The 18227-nt window shown below is 35.0% G+C and overlaps 1 protein-coding gene across 1 annotated transcript in view; it reads right to left on the reverse strand.

The window, feature by feature from the left end:
• Nucleotides 1-18227, reverse strand: part of LOC111050841 (aminopeptidase N-like) — a 46369-nt gene that overhangs the window by 23801 nt on the left and 4341 nt on the right. The gene's annotated exons all lie outside the window — the stretch shown is intronic.

Consider the following 18227-nt stretch of genomic DNA (forward strand, 5'->3'; position numbering starts at 1 on the left):
TATTATCCTTCCCCAAAACTCTCTACCAAAATTACGGTAGCTGTTCTAATAGCGAAGAAGGTACATGTGGAAATTTAAGATCCCAGATACAACGGGTACTGTATACCTATATAGATTCTATTTTTCTATGCTACTTAAAATATACTGTAATGAATCCATCATTGCGAATGATGATTAGAAAAGAATTGGCAATGAACTACTCATGTAAAAAGAAATAGCTAATACTCGAGATGACCTCTTAGTAAATCAACACAAAAATTAATGGCATCGTATTATTTATCATGGATTAATAATATCAAGACCGTTCAAAACGTCAGCTTTGCTTGGAAAGTAAAAGTAGTAGCCAATTGACACAATTAACTTGATGAACTTGAAGATTCAACTTTCATGTATCATTTATTCCACAAAAGACTCTACACTAATTCAAGTAGGTAAATAATTCCCTGCAATCTATTACCTTCACAAGGTGACTGTTGATTCTGATTAAAGTTTCATTCATCACTAAAATTTCATTCTATTGGAACCTGACATCAAGCAAACAATTTGGAAGAAAAACAAGAACAAATCAAGTTAGATAGGATGTGTTGGTAAAAGTTTTTTCTGAAAGTTGTCCGGCAAAGTATTTAGCTTCAAGTCAAAGTTTCAAAGAAACAAGTTTCGTAATGAAAACAAGCCAATTTATTTGGAATGCACCGCACAGTACGTGTGTGAGTGGATATATTGAGTAATAAGGAGAAAAGGTAATTATCAGGACAAAGTAATTAAAAATAAATAGGCCAGCATTTCTACTGTTCTAGTGAACATTTATGTAGGATAAATATAAACATCTCTTTGAGGGAAGATCCTGCGTAATCAAATCGTTGTTATCTACCAGTAAATACTTTCTTGAGTTTTCTATTTGCTTGAGTTGAATAATATAACTCACCATTAAAATAATTATAATATGCGTGTGAATTGAGTAAACAAACATATTAGGTTCAATAGATTTAAGTCTGGAGTTGAAGTTTAGGAGTTTTTAGACTTGAGGTGGCGTTAATGATAAATGGAGCGAAAAATCACATGATCAGTGCCCAAAATTCATTCATCTAAATTTGATATAGCAGAGGCTACTAAGTACTACATGCCAAAATATAGCACGGTATATAGATTGTAAAGATTGATTCTGCTATATCAAATTTAGATGAATGAATTTTGGACACTGATCATGTGATTTTTCGCTCCATTTATCATTAACGCCATTAGGTACATGGTATAGGTTACCCAAATCAAGTTTTATTCTGTTTCTGGAATTGAAAAAAAACAATGAGGTAATTTTTAAGCCTTCACAGTTATGTAAAAACAATATATGTCTGGATTATAAACCACCTATTTTGAAGGACTGCAAAGGATATGATATTGATTTTTTCGAGCAGAAAACAACTGTCATGTTGACAATAATTGATAGTATCAAATTGCCTGGCTTTGTGGTAAGTGGTGTATATGTATTATTACATGACAAGCTGCAGTGTTATGAAGGTACCGTATCCAGCAATAGATGCGACTTATATGCACCTCAGAAATCAGATTATGACATAAGTTATGTAAAGTGATCATGTAATAACTTGAGAGATGGGTACCTAGCTGATTCAAAGTGAGGCGAATGAAGTAAAATAATGTGGAGGACGAGGAAACTTTAACATTTAGTGAAGCTTGAATAAAACATAAGGTATTAGTCCTGTGGCTTGGTACAAAAACTACCAATCTAAATTTTTTTCAAAAATGAGTTTAATAGTCTACACTAATACATCACTAATATCGATTATTTTCAGTTCCAGAAGTGCCAGTGCCAATGTCCTATCTCAAAGCAATATAAAGTTATAAAATTTATACTACCAATGTCATGATTTAGTTATTCCACTCTCAGAGTGCGAAAACTAACAATGAAGACATATGTTTTTAGATTGTCATTTATACTCCGTGCCAGAACTACCAATGTCGACTTCTGGACTTCTAGCACTCGCATTTCCGTAGTTCGAAAATACAAGGTGAATTTTCAAGTTGATTTGTGAGAAAGTTGATATTTTGACATATGTACCGTTGGTTGCTCTTGCACCAAGCCACAGTTTAATAACTCAATTCAATGATATAATATTATAATTCAGGCTGCAGTAGAAAAATCACAATAATTATGTTATTCTCATACTGTACATCCTTCAAAATCATATTGATCGGATTAACTTCATTATGTTCTTGTGTTTTTCTGGTAAGACAATATGAGGGTACACTTCTCTCTAGATTTATTATTCTAAAAGCCCTAAGAAGTAAATATCAATAATATTTTGAGAGTATCAAATTATTGTCTCTAATTTTCTTATAATGATTGTTGTGGAGGATAAATTATTATTTCTTCAAAATTAGTATAAACCTGATACCAGAAGCTGGTTTCCATTCTGAGCGATTATACTGTAAAGTTTTATTCCAAAATTCTCCCACCAGCAATTTATTGAGAAATTGGTAAGGATAGTGGAAGTCTTGTCCCATCTGGGAGTATTATCTTTATGTAATTAAGACATGTTGTACTTTCATTTCCTGTTCATGATGGAATCCACAATAACATGAATTATTTGGATTACCTATGTGAGCTGCGTGTAATACCCATTATTACGTGATGTATTGGGAACTAAGTAGGTTGTAGCCTACTGCACATGCTGGCAAGGTAGTTGACAGGTAATCATTAGGGAACCGTTCTAGAGGTCAGCTAGTCTGCAAATACTTCAATTACAACTTCCATGATTTGACGAGTGAGAAAAATTGTTTTAGATAATTTTGAATCGTTTATCTAGAACTGAAAATCGTGATAAGGAAGTTGAAGTAAAGTTTGAAGCCGACTAGTCGCAGGGAATCTAATATTACTGGATGAATTTATAGGTTTGATTGATTATTTGCCTTTATTAGGACGGAGTTATAACTGCAGGTCCTATCTGCCACACAACCCTATGAAAGGATGAGAGAATAAGAATAGAGGAAGCCTGAAAGAGAACAGATTATCGAGGAAAGAGACAAAAGTTTGAGAGGGTTGAGAACAGGTCATTTAAGAGAAAAAAGTATCGGAAAACAGATCATTGATAGCCTTTATTCTATTCTATTTGGCCTCTAATGAACTCAGAGTCTGTTAGTTTATGATTCACTTCAGAACTTCAGCTTGAAAATGTCATTAAAAAAACCCCATGAAAATTGTATAAAATAAGTTTTAACCATTCGCATCATCCATGTAAAGGAATGTATAGGTGCACTACCTGTACGGTAGGCTAACTAATTGATATTTTGATAAATTCTCGAGATTTTCAACTTGTATTCTAAGTTGTAATGAAACCATGTAGGATGAATGTTTTCATTAGGGGTGACAACACCCACCAATTCAAGAACAAATCCAACGTTTTCAGTACTTCGCCACAGACGCATCCATGAAACCCCTGTTTCATGTACAATATAATATACATAGTATAATTATTTTTGAGAAGAATCAATTATTATATCGATTTGATCGATTGATCAATTTTATGTATTCGAGCTGAATATTATTAGTCTTCAATTCTCATTATTATTATTGATGTGGTTTGCCTATAAGTTAGATACTTCTTTACAACCTGAGGAAGTATACTCAATTGTTCTGTTGTTTCATAGCGTATGATAGTTTCACATTAAGGCTAAGTTCCACATCACAGCTACAAGCAGATAGGGATCAATGCCTTGAAGGTTGATAGTAAATAAAAAGAAAGAAGTACTCCGCCAATAATTAGTTACGCTACTTTGTAGTGAACTCAACACCAACTACTGTTTAGGTATGTTGGTTGTAGTACAAGTCCACTTCCTTAGCAAACCAGACTAGTTCCTACTTGATAACGCAGAGTTTCATTATGTAACATCCGTCAGGCTATTATTTAAATACTTTAACATTGCTTTTGATCAGTAAATTACTATCATCTACCGCGTTAATTTTTAGTAACAGTGGACCATCCAATTATTTCTTATTCTGAAGGAAAGTGCAAAAAATGGCAAACAATATTATAATTCGTGTATGAAAAGTATCATGAACGTCTATAATATTATGATATTATAAGAAAAATATCAAAGAAGAGACATAATAATTATAAAAAATACTGAACATTAATAGACAATGAGAAAATGTGTGTTCATTTTCAAGAAACTACGGAACAATTTCTGTTATTCACAGTTATTTGAAAAATGATATATGAATTATAATTGAAGCTGTATTTAGAAATTTAAAAAATGGTAATTGTAGAAATGATTGTTTACTTGAACAATATGCAATAAGCCTGTTAAAGAATGTTCAAGAATAAAAGTGATACCTGTTCTAAGGAATAGAGTACAGTGAAAATTTCCCCAATACAAAACATATTCAAATACAATCATAACCAAATAGACATAGTATGTTCAAGATAGATCTTCACCAGGAAAATATGCTCAACCTAAAAATATTTCTGTCGAAAATGATTAAGTATTTATTTATTCCTTAATACAATATTAGATCTTGTAACGTTTGTTACAAGATATCGTAATTGAGAGGAAGCTCCCCAGTCTTCCAAACGTAACTTCGGACCAGGAAAATAAGCTCTACCCAAAAATATCTCTGTGAATGATAAAATAATAAGTATTTTTAGAGACAACATTACTGCCGTATATTATGTGCAAGACCGTGAGAGGAAGTTCCTGAGAAAGATAACATGAATTCGAAAAGGTAAAAGTTTTATAGCATAACAGCACTCAGCCCACATGTAAGTAAAATCCAGTCTATAATGCTGTCACATCATACAATGACCTCTTTTTATGAGAACATAAATTACAACAAAACCAGTTGTCAAATAAAAGTGCAAACTATCACATCAGATAGCAAACAAGTCGGGTCAGCCCACTTGACTCAACTCCTCAATAAGCCTCAATAAGTCTGGAAGATTGTTCGATGCAGAATTACTCTCAGTCAAGTATGTAAATTCTGAGATTCAACAATTTTTTTGAAGTGAATTATGGACTGGATATCACATCATTTATTATCTGCATGGAGTCCTATGCATTTTTATTGAATGGGCTTGAACTGATCGAACAATGCAGTCTTAGTTGAATAACTATCAGCACAGGATGACCTCACTTCCCATTTATCACGTCACATTTAATAAGAACAGGTTCCCGTAGTGGTCTATGGAAATGCTTATTTCAGGTATGAATCTGCGTGAACACCTTGAAAAATGCTATGGATTTTAATGTTTTTCCACACTAATTAGTCGGCCATGAATGAAATTAGAATGATCAATTCATGGGAGTGAATCACACTATATCAAGGATGCCCATCCTCGCAGTCCTCCCCCTAAAGAAAAATTCCCCTCCACAAATTGGAAACGCTCGTCAATAGTAATTTTAAACACTGCTGTTTCCCTTGTGGACACCTCTGCTGTAATGCAATCAAAGTGTTTATGATGCAGTTATATACTCGTGAAACCCTGAAATAATTATCTCAATATGATTGTATTTAATACGATTTTTGAATGACAGAGAACTCTAAAGTGAATCTATGGATTCCAGATTCTACCCTCAAAATTCTGTTTAGGGGGTTCAATGCTGTATTGATTTGTTGGACCATTTATTTGAGAATTTTCTTACTTTTAATTAAAACAGTTAATAAATTATGGAAGTTACGCTTACGCATGTTTACTTGTATATCTCATCAAAAACGAAAACCTCTTGGACTCAATACTCATTCAAATAAATGTGTTATTGTTTATGAATTATCAGATAGTAATTGATCCATCCTGAATCCAGACAACTTGAGAGTCACATTATATTATTTCATTGGATAATACGGCTCTTATACTGAATAGTATGTTCTTCGAAAAATTTGATAAATACACAAAATTATCTTGAAAATTTTAAGAATCATATAAATGGAAAAAAATATGAGGCCTATGGAATAAATACAGCAATGAATGGATCAAGCTTGACTGTATTAGATAAACATATTCCTCAATTACATCAACTAACCCTAGAGGAACAAATTCTGAAATTTATTGCGCACTGATATGAGTGATTCAAGTTATGTGTGTAGCCTATGGAGAGAAACGTGGCAGTGATTATATGCAAACAAGCACTGTTTAATTAGTTAATTCAGTATCGTGAAGCAGGAATTGGTCCATAATATTAAACACACACTAAACTAACGGTTCAACTGTTCATTAATATTAGTGATTGATGTGTGATAGTTTTGTAGAAATAGTAACGGAAATTATAGGTTATACCGTACTTGTATTCTTCGATCTTATCGAATTCCGTATATATTTAAACATTTATAGAATTTTAATGTATCTCCCTTATGATGAACAGACGATTTGAGAGTAACCTACTGAGAAAGATGAAGGATACACAATACGGTAATGGATTTTATGCCAACAAAATACAGTGGTATCGATTTTCCTGAAACTCTTCAAATAATAGGCCATTCAATGAAAATGAATGGAAATTTAACCAAATGGTAAGAACAGTATGGTCTCTCTGAACCTGTGTAAATAATAGAGAGTTGAGTAGATTGAGAGAGTGATCTTGATTGATGAAATGATATGTGGATTAAGACCAATTTTAATAAATGTGTAGAGTGTAGACAAGCAGCGAAGTTTCTAGAGGAAAACTAATTATTCAAATATTTTGATAAGAACAGATTCGATTCCGCAAAGCTTATTTGAGTTTGCTGGAATAAATAAATCTGGAAAAGCAGTTGTTTTCCTCATACACAATACGAACGGACTTGATTGATTCCCATAGAACATTTCCCCATGTATTGTCTTTGAACAAGAGAATTAATGATCAATGCATTCAGTTCTAGCTTCAGTTCATTCTAAGTTTATTCTCACATGATATGATGGCTTTGATGGCGCAGACTTTAGAATCCTTTGATGGCTCTAATAAAGTCTAAAGCTCTTCACGTGCTCTGGTATTTCCCAATTTTCCTGCTTGTATTTCAGTCGACTAGTAAGAGGAAAAAATTAATAAAAGCTTTAAATCCAGTAGACACTGTGATGCAAATGGGGAAGCTGTAGTGAGATGGGCCGAGGATGAAAACTTAAACCTTGTTTATGACGCCAAGGACAGATTCACATTCAGCTCGGCTGCTTGGAGACAGGGATACAACCCAGATTTATGTTTTGCATCAACTGATGAGAGAGGCAAACCTCTACCAGTCAGCCGCAGAGTTCTTTGTGACTTCCCCCACAGTCAACACAGGCCAGTTATAATAAGGTTGGGCATCCAAATCCCATTAGTAACCTCCATACCTCGTCCTCGGTGGAACTTCAGAAAAGCTAATTGGGAACTCTTCTCAAATGAGTTGGACAAATGCCTGGGATGGATCCCACCTACCAGCAAAAACTGTAGCAGGTTTATTGGAGCAGTGATTAGCACTGCTAAGAAATGCATTCCCAGGGGGTATCGCAGGGAATATGTTCCAGGCTGGTCTCAAGATAGTGAGGAACTCTACCATTGCTTTAATGAGACTGGTGATCAGGAGGTGGCAGACCAACTTCTCCAAAGCCTTGACTCTGCAAGAAAACAAAAATGGATGGAAACAGTGGAAAGTCTCAACTTCCAGACCTCAAGCCGCCAAGCCTGGACTTTGCTGAGGAAATTGGGCAGTGCAGCACCTGCCCAGAGACCAAAGACAGGTGTCAGTCCAAATGATGTAGCATCTCATATAACAGCCACATCCAGAGTACCAAAAGATAAGGAACATTCAATTAAGATTGAGCATGAACTGAAAAAGCTGAAAAATGAAGCAATGGCAACAGAATATGGTCAGCCTTTTTCACCTGAAGAAATTGGATTTGCACTCAGGGACACAAAGCCTGGTAAAGCACCAGGATTTGATAACATAAATCCAGAATTCCTTATCAACTGTGGAAAATATGCTAAAGTATGGCTGGCAAGATTTTTCACTGATATTATGCAGACAGGTAACATACCAAAGGAATTGAAGCAATCAAAAATAATAGCAATTTTGAAGCCTGGAAAACCTGCAGACTTGCCAGCAAGCTATAGGCCTATAGCATTACTATCAGTACTCTTCAAATTACTGGAAAGGCTAATCTACAACAGAATTTGTCAGAAGATCTTTGATGTAATACCAATTGAACAGGCTGGTTTTAGACCAAAGCTAAGCACCTGTGATCAAGTTCTGTCACTTACCACATTCATTGAAAGAGGATTCCAGGAGAGGCTTAAAACCTCCGCTGCTTTCATCGACTTGTCTGCAGCCTATGACACAGTTTGGAGGGAGGGTATGATATATAAGTTTCTTCAGGTAATCCCATGTAAACTGACAGCTCGTCTTCTAAACAACATGCTGAGTGATCGTACATTCCAAGTCATCATGGGTGCCAACAAGAGTACACAAAGAAAACTGAAAAATGGCCTGCCACAAGGCTCAGTCCTTGCACCTTTGCTCTTCAGTCTTTACATTGCTGACTTGCCAGAGACTCAGTCTAAAAAGTTTGGCTATGCTGATGATTGGGTACTAGCAACTGGGTCTAAATCATTTGAAGAAGCAGAGGAAGTCTTAACTCAAGATCTGGAAAAACTTGGAAGATATTTTCGACAATGGCGCTTGAAGCCAAACGCCAGCAAGACAGAGGTTTCATGCTTCCACCTAAACAACAAACTTGCCAAGAAAGAACTCAAAATTCAATTTGAGAACACATTGCTCCTCCATAACAGCACTCCTAAATACCTCGGCGTAACACTCGATAGAACTCTCTCCTTCAAAGCCCACTTAACAAAAACAGCGGAAAAGCTGAGGACCAGGAATAATGTTGTTCAAAAGCTTTGTGGAACTAGCTGGGGGGCTTCAGCTTCAACCCTGCGCTCAACAGCTCTGAGTCTTGTATTTTCTGCTGCTGAATATTGTGCACCTGTGTGGCTAAACAGTCCTCACACACACAGAATAGATGCCCAACTCAACAATACAATGAGAATGATTAGTGGAGTCATCAAATCAACACCTACTGAATGGCTTCCAGTTCTAAGCTACATACCACCACCAAACCTGCGTCGTAAAAATGCTCTCATCAGAGAATTTGAAAAAATTTCAAATAACCCAGACCTGAGAATACATGAGGATATTGAAAATGCAAATAAAACCCGCTTGCGATCAAGAAAGCCACCAACAAAAACTGCAATCGATACTGCTACAGAACAGAACTTCAATTTGCTTAGTGCATGGCAGCAGGAATGGACTATGAAGCAGCGAGATCAAATCCCATGGTTCTCCCAAAAGCCACCAGGTTTTGGCTTACCAAGGAGAGCTTGGTCGACTCTAAACAGAATTAGAACCAAGCACGGTCGATGTGGTGACTTGTTGTATAAATGGGGCAAAATACCATCGCCCTCCTGTGAATGTGGGGAAAAACAAACAATTGACCATATAGTGAAAGAGTGTGCAATCACAGCCTTCAGAGGAGGAACAGAAGAAGATTTCTTGATGGCAACTCCAGAGTCAATAGCTTACTTAAACGGACTGGATATATGACAAGGGATTATTCCAATGATGATCCTGAAAATGGAATGGATACTGATTGATACGTCTTGAAAGCCATACACTAAATAATAATAATAAAAGCTATTCCAATCTTAAAAATCGATTGTAGCATTATAGCGTTGAAAGCAATGACAGAAAGTTGAAAAATGGGAGCATTGTAAAATTGCGTTGAATAATTGAGAGCGTAAGAGAGTTGAGACCATCATTGAAAAATGGAGGTTTTTTTCGAAATCGTATGTTTATGACAGGGTGGTGCCTAAAGGCTAAAGGGTGAGGGGAAAAGAACGCAGGGAGTCCCAAGAAAATGCGAGATTGACTTTTTAAGGGGATTTACGAGGGGATTGATTTGGTGCTATATTCAGGGGGAGGTGGGCTTGGGCATTCCTGATCATGAGAATATTCCAAGGACTCTAATGCTGGTCTGCATTACCTGGAATCAACCTGGTTAGAATAATTGATGCTTGATGCATCAGGCATTGAAGATTTTAATCCAGGAATAAATTTACAACCGAATAACGCCCGATATGCTTCAACAAGTTATAAATAAAACACTAAAAACCAGTATGTATTGGAAATAAGGGACGGCATTTGATGACATGGTCCTCTAAATATGTAAAAAAGACTTTACATAGCATAAATAATGTACGTACATTGTAAGTGTTAAATACTGTATTATAAATTCAAATACTGTATTATATTATAAATTATAAATACTGTATACATTTTCTGATTCTCATAGTATTCTGATAGTAGTATCTAAGGGAGAAAAAACTTTATAGCATTGCTAGCCGAGCTTATAACATATTATTTGTACAGTTAAAGCAAATTTGGATGAGAAAGCTTTCATTGATTTGAGTTCAAGATCGAATTGCACTTAAAAGAGGTGAAGTACAAGGATACCACTTTGAGAGTTTAACATCGCGTTTTTATTGCATTTTGGACATTGAAAGCAAGCGCGATAAAATTTAATGGCACAAGACCATGCAATTAAGTTCCAGACTGGTTGGCAAATGAATATTATCGTGATGTACGGTTTTCATGTTCAACATGGTTGTGCTTTATGATTTTGCGGGTGATTAATACGAACGAAATTGAATAACACAAATCATTCACGTTTACAATTGGGAATGGGTAATCTGATAAATGAATGGATACATTCCTCAATCATTCCTGCTTAAGGTATTTAATTTTTTCCAGTCCTCGGGCATTTTCCGCATGACCATTTTGTGGCCTCAAATAATAATCTGTTGCGATTATTTCCCCTTAATTAGCTTCAATTTATTTCTCATCAATTGAAACATTCTTGTGAAACGGGTGTTTCAAATTCAAATAACCAGTTCTTTGATATAGATCTGAATCATTAGGTTACTTACGCCAGCCACTAACGAAGCCTTTCACCAGACATTTTCGACTGTACAACCGAAACCTGAACGTTATTGGCAGTCTTTTCCGATGAAAATGATATGTGCTCTTGCATGTCAGCTGTTATAAAAATCTGTTTCCCTGACAGTCAAAATACCCAATGAAACTTAAAATTAGTAGCAGCTGTTCTTAAAAGAGACCTTCCAGATATGTTAAAGTACACAGCAACAATTCTGTTCTAAATTTGACTGAAATTTGCTTCATCATTTGTATCAACTTATCAAGTACAGTAACCAATGATTCCATGGATTTTAAATTTACAAAGAATAGTTGGATTGAATATGAATGAAATACAAGAGAAAAGTTGAAGAAGTTGGAGTTCAGAGCAACAATGAATTTGATTGACATTTGCCTTATCATGTATCAACTTATCAAGTAACCAATGAAATAATTGTTCAATAATTTATGGAGAATACTCTTATGATAAGCATATTCTAGTTCTACTATTTTCACCTCTTCCTGGAGTGGGTTGTGATGGTTCATGTTATACAAATCCACTTGGATTGTAGCTGTTATATTTACCTTGCAATATGGAATATAAATGAGCCTTTTGATCTGAAATCACGTAGCCGGGGTGTGTAATACACACTGTTTGTATAAGAGCACTTTATTCGCTTGATAAAGGGGTTTCAAGTCGTGCTCTCTTGATTAAAGTGAAATCATTTTGCACGATTTGGCTGCTTATCGCGCGCTCTCTCAGCAATGAATTTCTAGGAAGAGCTTGTTTGAAGTCCCTTGAGAGAGGTATATTTTGAGCACACATGCTTTTTAATATTGTGGAACTATTCAATAAATGCAAAATATCATGTGTGATTTCAATTCTGAAAACAATTTTGTACAATAATAAGACAATCTATAACCCTAACAATTCATACAAATACTTTGTAGGACTTGCTTGATAAATTAAGAAAATACTTGATTTCTATCCTGATAGCTTACCAATATTTATATTAAAAATATAAAGACCTATAATTCCAAGTGTCGCCTCCCATTTCTACAATATTGAAATCAGATAATAATTATAACACAAAATAGCTCCTGCGTTATGAAACTAAACATCATTCTAAAATATTATTTTTGGCATCATAATACACAATATGATCTTACTATTTTCCCACCAGTCTCTTATCACAAACTATTACAAATTGACAGAAATTACTGATCAATGATAATAAAATACTCTATTAATGAGAAAACGAAAGATATTTTTTAAAAAATATCTTTCGTTTTCTCATAGATTATCAACACTATCATTATTACTAACAGCTAAAGGAAATCGATACCTTGCTTCAAAAACTATTGACGATTAAATTATTACCATGTACTATTAGCTTTCAGCACAATTGAAATTTTTTATATTGGACTCTCTTTCAATTCATAATCAATAAGCAAAACAGGAATCTCTGTCACCGTAGTTTACCCACTCGTGAAGTCTAACCACAATGAATAAATCTAGTTTTACCTTGAAGCTGAAGAAAAATGTTCAGCTATTGGAAAACGAACAAATTTATTCAGGTTTTCCTAACAAAATACACCTAGCAAAAAAGTTCAAATCGATTATCCACTTTTGAGTTTTCTGGAGCACAGGCATTTGATTCAGCTTTCTGCCGACAACTCCCCATACAAACCACTTTAATTTGTAGCGCCAACTCAACGTACAACTTTCTCGATTTAATCATGCTCAACAAAAGTAAATATACAGACTTTTTCATCCTCTACCACATATCTCTCTCTTCCTCTTCCACTATTCATGTATCAACCTCTCTTTTTCTCTGTAGATACATGGAAGACCTTTTTAATAGCCGCCAACTGAATTTACTGTATCAGTTTATTTTTTGCACTCTGTATTACTAGTTGTTAGCGACAATGAAATGGAAAGTTTGTGGATTGTGAATTGTTTACGAGCGATGTGCACAATATACAACAAATTTTCCAACTAAACATAGATATTTACTGGCTACATATAACATAAATACTATTAACGCAACACAAACAACCGTAACAAGCCCTTACTCTATGTCTACTTCCCACATACATAAATACATAGCTAAGTCAGACAGTAGTTGAGTCTAAATACAGTTATATTTAGTGGGTGAACCATGTAGCCAGACAGTGTAGTTGCCAAAGTATTAACAAAACACAACACAGTGTATATATCTGTGTATATGAGGGCCGTATTTCACCAGTCACAGAGCGTTGAAAGTGAAGTTAAGCCGGTAAAATAGGACTTGGGTGACCCTAAAAGCTTGTCTCTTGATCGCTATTTCTGCTGGCTTTCCCACACCATCGGTGATCAAGAAAACTCACCCCTTCCACCCGGCAAATGCCCCTCAAAATTCACAGCCATCCTCTTCGATTCCGTTTTATCTGTTGAAGAGAGACAAACGTCGCGCTGTGTTATTCTAATAAAAGCAAGAGAGCGTCACAAAGTGGCAGCCTTTCTGCTGAGGCAAGAAACTTGCACCGGATAAAACAGTGGCAGCGCCGGACGGCATCTGCTAATTCCACAGACATAAATTGAGAGAGCGCTAGTTGGCTCCTTTCACAGTGCAACAGTAGTACAGCACCACGCTCCTTCATTCTTGTGTTCTGTTCATTTAGCGCTTCAACTGTTTTCTCTAATTTGAAGCAGTGTGTGGTTAATGTAACTGCGCCTACTAGTTGAATTTGTAGATTAAAAAATGCAGCTAGACGGTAATTGAGTTGAGACTTGAGAATCTCTTGATAAATTAAATTTTAATTTAACTGGAGCCCTAGGATACACTTTCATTATCATACCTAGTTAGTAATTCAGTAGTTTTGATAGAAAGAAAACTCTTTGATATCATTTTTTCAAGCTCTGCTGATTTATTTGGATGGAGAAAAATATTATTTCATCATGATTCGAATCAGGATGGCTCTCGAGCTCATCCTATAGAATTGATTTGGCCTCCAAATTATATTATTCCATTTGTAAAACATATTTTGACTCTTTTCAGCTTAAAATCAATCTCTTATTAACATTAGTTCATAAAATCCAAAATAAGCATTCAACCCCATCAGTGAATTGTTGAAAAAACCGTAATTAATGATATTTGTTGAATAGATTGCTTTCAGAGTGTTGTGAGCTTAAGTCAGTTGGCTGAGAGACTAGAGGAAGTTTTTGGCTTGAGATACGAGTTTGTTCCGCAATAAGAAAATTGACAAAGAAGAAATGGACAAAGATAGAGGACAATAAAAAATCTCCTATTCATAGGCCAACTCATTTGATTCTTTTGATTTGACACTCACCACCGAAATATTGGAACGAGTATGCAATTTTTCTTGGTGATTGGGTTCCTCTCGGGTTGATCATTTAGGGAAAGTCATTATTTTAATGACAGTCAGGTACCTGACTGCTATGTCGTGATTAGTTGTTCAAAAGTGATTATTTAACAAGCAGTTCCTAATGGAATCAAACATTGAAGAGTCTTTATTTTAATTCTATTCCAAGTCAGTAAATCTTGCCTGATTTGTTATGTGATATTTATATATTTTGAAGAAAGAGTTCTACTGGAAAATCTCCTAGATACAACCTGAAATCTATACAAAGTCTATTCAGTCGTCAATCTGCATATAAAAACAATACTGTTGAGAATGAGTTGGGGAGATGCGTCTGTGCGTCTGCTTTTTAACCCAGGGAACGCGCGCCGCAAAAAATAGAGGGCGCAAAAAGACAAAATCAAGTTCTATCTTCTCCTCTCCAGTGAATGATCTTGATGCATGGAATAGCTTTCAGCTTATACCAGAGACCATTATTCTTTCCAAGTGCTTTGTGGAATGAAATTTATGTACGCTTTGGCAAGCAGCAACATCAGCAGCACAGAGGGCGAATATGAACGAACTTAGCCGAGTGCCTTCAAGCGTTGCTTCCATAAACAAAGATCTAATATTGAGCTTTCCTTGTGGTTTCATACATGCAGTTGAAAGCGGCCAAAATTCCACTTCCTATCTCCCAACTACCCCCTCCCCCGTCTGGCTTACCCGGCCGTAAACAAAGGCGCAAACTTCCCCCCCCCCTTCCATTCCGCCACCCAAACTGGCTATTTTGTGCACTTGTAATCCCAAAACACTTATCGTGGACATTGTGCAGTAGTTCTGCTACAAGCCGAGAATCATCTTAATTTTGAAGACAATACAAAGACTGTTCTAAATGTGGAAAAATCGCTTGAACAATGCTCTAGAATCTAGAAAGTATACTGTGTTCTAAAAAAGAAGAGCTCGCAGTCATGAGTTGTAGTGATAATATTATACGGCAGGAAAATGAAGCTCCTAACAAAACATGGATTACCGTTCTCGAGAATTCGTTTTTTTTCAAATATTCATATGAACCCTTACAAAAAATAGGAAAATTTCCCACTATTACCTGTAGAATTGATTTCAATATTACAATATCTGTACACTTGCAAAATTGAGATAGTCTTCCCAGATAGACTACTCTTATTTGAAACTAATATTTTGGGAAAAAATGAATTATCTATTCTCAAGGTTTTGTTCAGCACTACAACTACTACACTTCCCAACACAGTCATTGAACAGATTGTGAGCTCCAGCATCCAGAGAACTCAACTAATTTATTGTGAACCCTATCTATGAAGAATTTTTCATTCTGCGGAACTTTTCAGCTACCTATCGCACTCATCAGTAGTTAAGTGTGTTTATAGTGAGATAAGATTCACGTCCAACTGCCAGCACTCCTTACATTAACGCTTCCCACTCTACAAATGCTGGAAGTTCGGAGTAAATCGTATATCTCACAATAGACCTTCTAGCCTACGTGAGTTTACTGAAACCACAATAGTAAACATTGCGAAAAGAGGTGAGATAAAATAGATTAAGGTCATTGAAGAAAGTAGTTGACCGATGTCATTGCTGATATATATACGAGACAGCTAAGGTTATTTGCATAAAAGTGAAAGGACACTACTCCTTATTTCGAAGATCAAACTTGCATTGGATTTGAGTTGGAGCCAAAATTGAGATTACACAAGAAACCAAATTAGGCTCTGATTGAGTGAGAAAGGTTATGAGGATGGATTGATTCATTGATAAAATCAACGCGTAGTTTTGTCTGAATCAGGTCTTTACGTGTAGTCTCGGAGTATTTCATTTCCTTTTAGTTGAAAAGTTGAACGTAAGAACTATGAAGAATTGTTTGATAAAGTATCATCAATATTGAATATTATCAACAGAAGAGCCCATTCTTTGAGAGGGAAAACGTTGGAAGATTCTAAGTGTTTGAGAGTGATTTAGAGATCGATTATCAGTTTTAATACTTGTCACAAGGTAACGTGCAATTTCCGAGGAGGAATGTTGGAATAAACTGGCGGTTTTTTAAACTTTTTAGAGGAACCTGTACTCCTCGATTTGACAGGTTTCATTTCAATTTATTGTGATCTATTGTTTGAGTTTGAATCCGGAATTGAGATTTCGAATTTTGGAACTAAAATGTGAACTCTGGATAACCGGTGTTGCATCCAATTATTATTATTATTATTATTATTATTATTATCATCCAGTTATTTTTAATATTATTATATTCATTTGATGAACTAAAATTATTCCAATTATCATATTATTTTCATAGTTAGAGTGCAACTGAGAAGTTAATCAAATGCCAAATATGAGTATTATTAAAATTTATTTGAATAGGTTTAGTGGAGAGTTGAGTTGATTTGCACAAAATTCTCAGATATTCTATTCAATGTGAACTGTGAACAGTTTCTCAAATGATTGATATTGATAAATTTTGTCAAAATTTTCATTTAACTCGCATATTTTTAATGCAATTTACTGTATGAAATTTTCAAATTTTTATTGGGATGCATATGTGAAGACTTGATTCGTGTTTTTTGGTTGAATTGGCACCAATTCAGCTCTCCTCCATATCTTATCTCAATTATTCAACTCTACTTAAATCTCAATATTATGACATCATAGTATTACGCATCTATAACCAATATAGATTATTTCCGACTCTTTAATGAGAAGATCAAACTGTAATTATAGCTGAGAATACCAGATAAGAAAAACTCACTTTTCTGACCTGCAGAGCTCAGAACTGACCTTGACCAACTTTGAACTTCTGTTTACTAACACGAGGAATTCTTGAGAAACATTCAAACAAGTTCTGTTACTGTTAGTTAATATTAGTTAACACTGTTGATAGTGATCATTATTAGTTCATTTAGAGAAGTTGTTACAAAACTAATCAATTAACTAATTTTTGTAAAAACGTAGACTATTACTTGCTCCATTATTACCGATATTCAAAATAAATGGTACAATGGAACAAAATGGAAAATCCATAAAGGATCAACATAGAAGTACCTAATTGGACAGTACTGTGCAAAAATGACGGTAAATAAGATACAATAAATTAGATAACGTTTAATAAAGGCTCATGTTTTGCTTGGGTTTGGGACTATGATTTTGATACTCACAGTATATTCTAAGTCACAGTCAATCAGAATGATCACCAAAACAATGAAAATATTGAATTAATTCTATTCAACATCGATACAACGATACAGTTATACTCTGATACTTGCAATCATTTCTCGATCCAATATAATTTCTTCATGAATCTGAACCAAAGCAAACAGAATTTTGGTTTGAACTCAACCGCAATATAATTATAGAAAACAATATACTCTTATAATGAGATAGGAGAACGAGTACTCCTGCAAAAAAGGCCAAACCATATTGCTCAAAGCAGCAGTAGTAATGATATACTTACCGTACGTCAATTATTATCAATCCTCCTAGTACTAGATATTATCATAGAGAAACGATAGCATAAGTAGATATCCCATGGTATTGGGCGTTTATGTCGCAACTTTTACTGTTATCCCAAGCGATAGTTCACGTAGTTCTTTCCTATGCAGCTGTGTGACGCTGGTAGTCTCTCAAATTGTGCCGTTCATACACTCTCACCCCAACAAAACAGTAGAAATTGACAATAATCGACAGTAATCGGCTTGAGATAACAGTAAAAGTTGCGACATAAATTCCCTATACCATGGGATATCTACTTACGCTATTGTTTCTCTATGATATTATTATATCAATCCTACTATTGGATGAGTAATATTTGAGTGAGAAAATGTATAAGAGAATGAGAACCAATTACATCTAATAGATATAATAATCATTAATGATTCAAAAATATCAAATAAGAACGTAAGTGTGAGTTGAATAAGTGTAGGATACTACA

This window comes from Nilaparvata lugens, chromosome 8 (genome assembly GCF_014356525.2).
Source record: "Nilaparvata lugens isolate BPH chromosome 8, ASM1435652v1, whole genome shotgun sequence".
NCBI lineage: Eukaryota > Metazoa > Arthropoda > Insecta > Hemiptera > Delphacidae > Nilaparvata > Nilaparvata lugens.